The sequence below is a fragment of the Saccostrea cucullata genome, unplaced genomic scaffold (genome assembly GCF_032062105.1).
Source record: "Saccostrea cucullata isolate Sc308-1 unplaced genomic scaffold, CSIRO_AGI_Scuc_v1 ctg6160, whole genome shotgun sequence".
Classification (NCBI taxonomy): Eukaryota; Metazoa; Mollusca; class Bivalvia; order Ostreida; family Ostreidae; genus Saccostrea; species Saccostrea cuccullata.
Window position 1 is genome coordinate 636 of NW_026928839.1, and position 10,274 is coordinate 10,909.

Sequence of the window (10,274 nt, forward strand, 5' to 3'; positions counted from 1 at the left end):
ATATATAAGAGTTTCTCATTTATGGATTATGTTGGGTGACCTGTGGTCTCCTCTATGATTTTACTGTTCCATGTACGGTTATAGATTCTATATAACACAGTGCCTTACCTCTGATCTCCTTATTAAAAGTAAGCGACTCAGAGTAAACGACGTCCAGTCTCTGCATTCACATATCTCTAAAAAGCAGGAGGAGGATGAAGATCTTGCCCCCTACCATCCCTACCTTTTCATTTGGCAAGGGATCACCAATCCTTTAAGACAATGGTAAAAAATATTTGTTAACAAATTATTTCATGTCTTCATTGTCTTCCTTATGAGGTTATATGCTTCGATAAGCGACCGAATCACTTTAACACTTTTTAGTAAACCCCTAATTTTATTTATCTTACAAAGAAGATGTACCCCCTGTATTGCGATGTTTGGGGCTGCATGGAGTTCTCCTCCAATTTCCCCGGAATTAACACATCAAATTCGTAAACCAATCAAAACTACATTAAAAAATAAAACTTTAAAAAATGGTCCAATTATTATTTACTTTTGGGATACATATACTGTATTTGAAGACAAACAAGTCTACTAGTCTTCCAAAAACCGCTGTTTTCAGAGATACATTTAGAGAATTTTTGCACTTTTTCCCCGTCAAAAAAATAGGGTCGCAACTTTTTTTGGAGAGGATTTAAAAAATAATTCTACACATATACCATAATTTTAAATTATTGCCTACTTACAACGTTCACATCGTAATAATTAATTATATTCAAATATTTTATTTTATTTTATATTTTTATTTTATTATTATTTTGATTTATATTTAAATTAAGATAACCTTTGTCTCATTCATGTACTACAATTTGTGAAGTATGAAATCAATATTGATGTACAATATAAGCCTTCCACTTGTTCCCATAATCTTTATGCGGATACGAGAGGTAACAAAAAGCTAATAAGACGAGAGGTCACTTTATATTGTACATCAAAAGGGAGACCAGATGTCATCTTCTGTTGTACATCATCTGGGGAACCAGAGGTCACCTTATATTGTAGATTAGTAGGGGGACCAGAGGACACCTTATATTGTATATCAGTAGGGGAACCAGAGGTCACCTTATATTGTACATCATTAGGGAGACAAGAGGACATCTTTTATTGTACATCAGTAGGGGAACCGAGGGTCACCTTATATTGTACATCAGCAGGGGGAGCAGAGAACACATTTTATTGTACATCAGAAGGGGGACCAGAGGACACCTTATATTGTACATCTGTAAGGGGACCGGCGGTCACCTTATGTTGTACACCAGTGGGGCGACCAGGGGTCACGTTATATTGTTCATCAGTAGGAGTACCATTGGTCACCTTATACTGTACATCAGTAGGGTAAATCAGTTGACCAGAGGTCACCTTATACTGTACATAAGTAGGGGACCAGGGGTAAACTTATATTGTATATCACGAGGGGGACCATAGGTCACTTTACATTGTACATCAGTATGCGGACCAGTTGACACCTTATATTGTACATCAGTAGAGGGGACTAGAGGTTATCTTGTATTGTAGATTTGTAGGGGGACCAGGGGTCACCTTATATTTTACATCAGTAGGGAGACTTAAGGTCACCTTATACTGTACATCAGTTGGAGACATCATTAGGCGTACCAGAGATCGCCTTATATTGTACATCAGTAGGGATACTAGATGACACCTTATATTGTACATCAGTACGGAGACCAGGGAAGACCTGATATTGTACATCAGTAGGGGGACTGGAGGTCACCTTGTATAGAACATCAGTAGGGGGACCAGGGGTCACCTTATATTGTTCATCAGTTGGAGACATCATTAGGCGGACCAGAGGTCACCTTATATTGTACACCAGTCGGGGGACCAGGGGTCACCTTATATTTTACATTAGTAGGGTGACCAGAGGTCACCTTAAATTGTGCATCACTAGGGCGACCAGAGGTTACCTTATTTTGTACATAAGGAGGGGACATCAGTAGGGGGACCAGAGGTCACCTCATATTTTACAGTAGTATGGAGACCAGAGGTCACCATATACTGTACATTAGTAGGTGGACCGGAGGTCATCTTATACCGTAAATCTGGAAGTTTTTGCTGTAGAAAAATTTTAAGCAAATTTGCGAGTTCATTGCATTCGCAAAAATATTTTTCTTAAGAATAAATCACCAAGGAGAAAATGTAAACAATGCAGTTGTCATTCGCAAAATTTTGAAACGTAAAAATTAATCAACAGCATTTTGACTCGAATTCGCAAAATAAAACCGACGTAAAAATTTCCGGATTTACGGTATTGTACATAAGTAGGAGGATCTGGGGTCACCTTATGTTTTACATCAGTAGGGAGACCAGAGGTCACCTTATACTGTACATCAGCAGGGGGACCAGAGGTAACATTTTAATGTACATCAGGAGGGGGAGTAGGGGACACACCTTACATAGTACTGTACATCACTAGGGGGACAGAACCTTTAGGTTTGTTTTACGTTCGTCACTAGATGGACTAGAAGTAAACTAATATTATACATCAATAGGTTGGTCAAAGGTCACCTTATATTTTATTTCAGTAATGAAACTTAAGGTCAACTTTATATTGTACAGCAGAAAGGAGACCAGAGGTCACCTTATACTGTATAAGACCAAAAGTCAGATTGTAGTGGACCTTCAGATATCCGGACGCCAGGTATCCGGACGCTTCACCTTCCGGACGACTTTTCTCGGGAACAGATTTTTTCAACGTAATTTTGACTCATTTAACCGGAATTCCGCGTTCCGTATCCGGACGGCTCTTTTTTACTACAAAATGTATTTTTACTTTATAATTTGATTCATTTATCCGGACGGTAAATTTTAATTTGTTCTTCCAAGTTCCATTCTTGTCGACATTCACGCCTGAACTGGGTGATAATTGTTATCAAAACACTGGCCGGATTGATTGTTTTTACAAGACGATCACCTGTGACCTGTTATGAATGTCTTACGATGATTAGTCCACAGATTATGTCATAATATGGTTATGGTCATAATATACGAGAGATTGATACACAAATGAAAATAAACAATTAACTGTGTCGGTAACAGAAAACAATTTTCTATTCAGTTATTTGTTATCTGCGAGATATTTATAATTTTAGTACAGATATGTTTTTAAATATTTTTCTATTTATATAGACGGGGCGGCATAGTTTCATAATCTCGTTTTCTACACATGCATGTGCACAAACTAATGGGTATTGTGTAATTTTCATCTGAAGATTGGTGCAGTTATCATCGAAAAAACCCCTGAAACATTCAATCAGATTTTAACAATTTTAGACAATCATTGATTTCGTTTGGGATGATTACTGCGTGAATTTTTATTACGTCAGATTTAGCGTGGATGAGTGTTCAAATTAAAGTTAGACTCGATACTGACAGCTCGCTTGAGTGTAATCAAAGCTGCAAATGAGAGAATTCGCTTGGCTATGTTTATAAATTTATAGGAAGAAGAAAGTAAAAATAACCTGGGTAATTAAAAATCTGCTCATATAAGCAGCGTTATATCATGGATCCTGCTCTCCAGCTGCAACCATGCATGTCTATACCGCCCGCAAAGAGGCCGCGAGTCGGTATTTCCACCAGCTTTAAAGAACAAAACTAATCTCCCAACGTGCTTAGTGTTTTAGCTATAGAAATATTTATTATACTTGAAAAAAAAATGAAAAGTAGTGCTTTTGTGAATTAAAGGTATATTGTATAAAATAATAATTATTATTTCTTTATGATAGCATTAATCCTTCTACTAATTATGAAAGAGTTACAAATACAGAATACCAGAAGAGAAATCAATAGAATTCAGATATCCGGACGCTTCAATTATCCGGACAATTTGCTTGGGAACCATAGCGTCCGGATAAATGAGGTTCCACTGTACACCAGAAGGCGAAACAGAGGTCACCATATACATCACCCTATGAATTAGATCATTATTGGGACCTAAGGTCACTTTACATTTAACATCATAAAGGGGACCAGAAGCCACCTTGTATTGTACATAAATATGAGACCAGTGGTTCACTTTGTCGTTCATTTTTAAGGAAACCAGACATAAAATAAAATTTATATAAATGAAGAGATAAGGCATCAACGCTTCTAGTCCCGTCATAACCAAAAGACATCTAATAAGAAAATGAGGGCGGACCAGAAGTTACAGATAAAAAGCATATTCACGGGATACTAGGGGCTCTCTTATAAGAACACGACAAGAGGACTATTGGTCTTATAGGTCATCAAAACATCATGTATTATATTTAAAACAATTGAATTTGGTTCGCGCTTTGAACCAGAGGCCATGACATTCGCAATTTTGAAAAAAAGCACCATTGCTCATCATGACTATATACTTAGCATGCTTTGTTTGGCTACTTAATACCTATATAGAGCGAAGGGGGACAAAAAGTGCATTTCAAATAATCAGTAATAATAAGCAATGATGCCTATTATCCATTGATCTCAAAAACCCTCATCCTGTGGTCATACATTTCACAATTTTTGAAAAGACACACTTGTTCATAAAAAAATGGTTTATACCAAAGAACAAATTTCTAATATAATATGTTTTTTTGCGTCGGTAGCCTAGTGGTTAAGGTGCCGGACTCCAAACCGAAAGGTTGTGAGTTCGAATCCTGGCCGCGGCAAGTCGACGTTGTGTCCTTGGGAAAGGCACTTTACACGAATTTCCTCACTCCACCCAAGTGTAAAAGGGGTACCTGGCTATAGACAGTGAAAGATATTGTCAGAATGTTAGTGTTCTAGTGCTGATAAAAGCAGCCTGCACTGAGAAAGATTCTGGATTGTTATGGTCTGCTGGGGTAATAATGATTGTAAAGCGCTTTGAGTAGCATTTATGCTAGAAAAGCGCTATATAAATCCAATCATTATTATTATTATTTTCATGACAGCGTCCAAACACAAGAGTAAAAAAGTCTAGGGGATAAACAGAAAGTTAAATGTTCTTTCACATTAACAATATTCGCTAGATCTTTTGCCTTTTGACTTGCTTCATTTTCCAAACTTTAAAAAAAGCATTTGAGAAAAAATAAACAAGCCCAGGAAGTCATTATGTAGTATCTGCTATAGACCAGATACAAAAGGTCATACCCAAAAATGAGTTCTAAAAACTATCAGATATTGGATAAAATATGCAACGGACATGTGTTTTAATTAAAAGATAATATTAAGTTAAATCATTATGACTGAATTATTGAAAAGCATCTTTTGTTTCTTTCAAAGAACCGAGGACATTATTTATTGAACAGCCCTCGTACATGTATAAGATGACCTCTTGTCTCCTTATTGATATTTAATATAGGATGTCCTCTAGTCCCCCTACTGGTGTACAATACATGTATAAGATGACCTCTAATCTCCTCATTGATTTACAATACATGTATATGGTTACCTCTGGTCTCCTTATTGATGTTCAATATAGGGTGTCCTCTGGTCCCCCTACTGATGTACAATATAAGGTGACCTCTGGTCTTCGTATTGATGCTCAATATAAAGTGACCTTTAGTCTCCGTATTGATATACAATATAAGATGATCTCTATTCTCCTTATTGATGTACAGGATAAGGAGTCTTATGGTCCCCCTACTGATATACAATATAAGGTTTCTTCTGGTCCATCTACTGGAGTACAATATAAGGTGTTCTCTGTTCCCCCTACTGATGTACAATATAAGGTGACCTCTGGTCTCTCTATTGATACTCAATATAAAGTGACCTCTTGTCTCCTTATTGATATACAATACAAAGTGATCTCTAGAACCCTTATAGATGTACAATGTAAGGTGTCCTCTGGTCCTCCTACTGATGAACAATATTAGGTGACTTCTGGTCTCCTTATTGATGTAAAATATGAGGTTCCTCTGGTTCTCCTAATGATGAATAATATAAGGTGCCCTCTGGTCACCCTACTGATGTACAACGCATGTATAAGGTGACCTCTGGTCTACTTATTGTATAAAGTGTCCTCTAGTCCCCCTACTGATAAACAATATATGTTGACCTTTGGTCTCCTTATTGATGTACAATGCATGTATAATGCAAGGTGACCTCTGGTCTCCTTATTGGTGTTCAATAAAAGGTGTCCTTTGGTCCCCCTACTGATGTACAATATAAGGTGGCATCTGGGCCCCCTACTGATGTTCAATATAAGGTGTCCTCTGGTCCCCCTACTGAAGAACAATATAAGGTCCCTCTGCTGATGTCTCCTTATTGATGCTCAATATAAAGTGACCTCTAGTTTCCTTATTAATGCTCAATATAAAGTGACCTCTACTTTCCTTATTGATGTACAATATATGGTGATATCTAGTCCTCTTATTGATGTACTATATAAGGTGTCCTCTGGTCTCCCTACTGATGTTCAATACAAAGTCATGTATTTATAAGATGACTTCTGGTCTCCTTATTAATGTTCAATATAAGGTGTCCTCTGGTCCCCTGCTGATGTACTTTAAAATATAATGTGACCAATTGTCCCCCAACTGATGTACAATATAAGGTGACCTCTACTTCTTGATGCTCAATATTAGGTGTCCATGTCCCCCACTGATGAACAATACATGTATAAGGTGACTTCTGATCTCTTTATAGATGTACAATAATCAATATAAGGTGACCTCTAGTCCCCCTACCGATGTACAATATAAGGTGACCTTTGGTCCCTCTGCTGATGTCTCCTTATTGATGCTCTAAATAAGTAACCTCTAGTTTCCTTATTGATGTACAATATAAGGTGATATCAAGTCCTCTTATTGATGTTCAATATAAGGTGTCCTCTGGTCCCCTTACTGATGAACATTATTAGGTGACCTCTGGTCTCCTTATTGATGTACAATATAAGGTGTCCACTGGTCCTCCAAATGCTGAACATTAGAAGGTGACCTCTGGTACCCCTACTGATGTTCAATGCATGTATAAAGTGACCTCTAGTCTCCTTATTGATGTTCAATACAAGGTGACCCCTGGTCCCCCTACCGATGTACAATATAAGTGACGTACAATATAAGGTGACCTCTAGTCCCCTACTGATATACTTTAAAATATAAGGTGACCACTTGTCCCTTTACTGATGTACAATATATGGTGATCTCTGGTCTCCCTACTGATGTACAATATAAGGTGCCCTTAGGTCCCCTTTATTATGTGCAATTAAAGGTAACTTTTGGCCACCTATTTAATTAAAAAGAAAGGTGACCTATGATCCCTCTAATGATTTACAATATAACAATAGGGTGAGGTGACCACTGGTCTCCCTTCTCATGTACAGTACTAGTATAATATAAAGTTACCTCTGGAGCCCCTAATTACTTTCACATTTCTGCTAATATATATTTTAGAAAGCAGATGTGTTTAAAGTTATAAATATGATTATTTTGGAGTAAGACAAAGAAAACTGCCTATTATATAAAATTCAATTAATATATAAGGTGACCCGAGGTGTCCGTATTGATATCGATGAATTTATTTTTGTGCCTTTAATGCCTGATGAGTTCCTAAATGTTTTATCACTACGCAAAATGGCGAACTATTTGCAGGAGAACCGAGGTCCTAGTTGAGCATACGTTTTATCCATCTGCGTGTGATGTAGAATTTTTCCAAATGGTGTTTCCATGAAAACATGTATAGTACAAGAACAGAATCTAAATTAATTCATAACAAACGATGTTTTAACAAAACTTATCCATCTAGCTTATTCAAAAAAAAAAAAAAAAAAACAAAGAAACGTACGTGCCACGTGTTTGTGATGTCGTGGGCCGGGAGAGGGGGCATGAGTAAATTTAAAAAGGTCCTATTATGAGTAAAACATTTATAAAAAGCTAATTAAGATCATTAATTAAATTCAAACTGGTAATGAGGATCTGAATCAATTAAGTTACATTGTCACAGGGTCTGAGAATTTCATACTCAATTTGACGAATACATGTTCCGTGTAAATTATTTGGACTTTTTACTTGGAATTAAAGCCCAATATGTAGGAGTGTATATTTAGAGGCAAACACCTCAGTACGGGTATTACTGTCTTATGACAGCATCTAGTTTAGAATTATTCCAATTAAAAGGAAAACTCATCGGTTGAACTATTGGCAAACAAAATTTGTATAGCTGGAAATGGTTTATCTGACTGAATTTTTTTTGCTGTGTAAAAAAGAAATTAAACTAAAAATGTCAATTATAATAATATTACTTATTCTATTTTCCCACTATTTGTAACTTAACCCTAAATAATGACTGCACCTATAGCTGTTAACCTCTAACCAATAGTTAACAGACAGTAAATGTTACTAACATCATATAATATGGTGGGTTCCAGTACCATTAACAATGGTTAATGCAAAAATTCTGTACAGAAACAACAAAAAAACATTTATGTTTTTATTACAAGTAACATGTTAATTGTTTATTTCATATTCATCAATAGATGTCGTTTATAAAAGTATTTTTCACACACTTTGGGGGGGATCTTAGATTTATAAAAACTTATATATTAACATCTACTCAATATTTTCTTTTTTTAAAATTAAGTATAAGTCTTAGACAGAGTTTGGATAAGGATAGAATGGGTTTCTATGTTTAAACACTACTCCCCAACTATGGAATGTAATGGGTTTGGAATTAAAAATTTTGTTGTCCGTGACCTAAAAATAAGGTCATATTTCATAGATCAAGGTCATATTGTATTGAGAAATATAAATCATGTAACTGAAAGGTCATAGCTTTTTGAATTTAATTTGTTAAATAATCCGTATTCAACTTTTTATTCTGTTAAATAGTAGTCCAAGGAGGCAGGGATAGTTCTCATAGTTGAAACAAATTCTATAAAAAATATAAAATGAAATGAACAAAACAAAATCTATATACATGGCTACTTGTGTAGCATCACCATGTATTTAAAAGCATGTAAAATATATATGGATTTCCCAATGATTGATTGATTGAATATTGTTTAACGTCCCTCTTGAGAATTTTTCACTCATATGGAGACGTCACCGATGCCGGTGAAGGGCTTCAAATTTAGACCTATACTCGGCACTCAGGGCCATTGAGCAGTGAGGGTTTTTTATCGTGTCAACGCCTACCGTGACACGGGACCTACGTTCTTAAGGTCATATCCGAAAGATTCGTGACATTCACTTCTAGTGCCGAGCGCTTGGCGAAGGAACAGTCACTACCTATGTTTATGTCTACGAAGCGCTGTGAACGAGAATCGAACCCGGGCCTCCCGAACACGAAGCGAACGTTCTACCATTAGGCTACCATGACCGGTGATTTTCCAATGAAGCCATAACTCCTATACAGTAAGGGAGAATAAATGATTGTATAGACATACCAGTTAACATGAAATAGCCCCCCCCCTCCCAATTATGAAACTCAGGTGATCATTGAGACCCTTAGTCCTTTTGTTTCTTTTATTTATATCCTTCAATCCTACTCATCAAATCTGATATCTTAATTCTCTCCTGCACTTTCTATCTTATTCATTTATGTTTTTTTTTCAATTTAACAAAATGAATATCTCTTAGATACACATTTATTATCATTTTATTTTATATAATATTGATTTGATAGTATAATATGTAAATGTTGACTAATATCTTTACTTAAAATTTATTTTTGCCTTCAAGGGTCTGATATTTTTATGAAATTTTAATCACCATTTCTATTTTTAATTAGAAGTTTCTGTTCTCTCCTTTCCTTGGCCGTTACGGTCCCGAAGATGGCAATTGTTTATTTACTGGAATTTTTCTGATTGAAATAAATTTTTGTTTTTAATTACATTTTAGTCATTTCACCCTTATTAGAGGTGTACACCCATCAGGTATTTCACCCTGAGTAGAGGTGTGCACATTTTTGATTTTTTCCTAATTAGAGGTGCATGTGCACATGTTTTTGTCGGTTACTGAGATACTCCAGAACTTTGAGAAAAAAGTATGTAGTTTCTGTAAATTTTTAATGTTAAAAAATGCTGTTTATTTAGGGGGAAAATTATGTTATTTTTGTAAAATGAAAATTCAGCAGTAATGCCTAATTTGTGAATAATCAAATTATTATGTTTGAATGGGGTCATATTGTATCATAATATAACATTCATTTTTTTTAAATATTTTTTTTTGTATTCCTACACATTCATTTTACCATGTACATGTATTCAGAATCTTGTAGTTTAACTAGACTAATAATAACTTTATTGTACTCTTTCAGCCCAATTC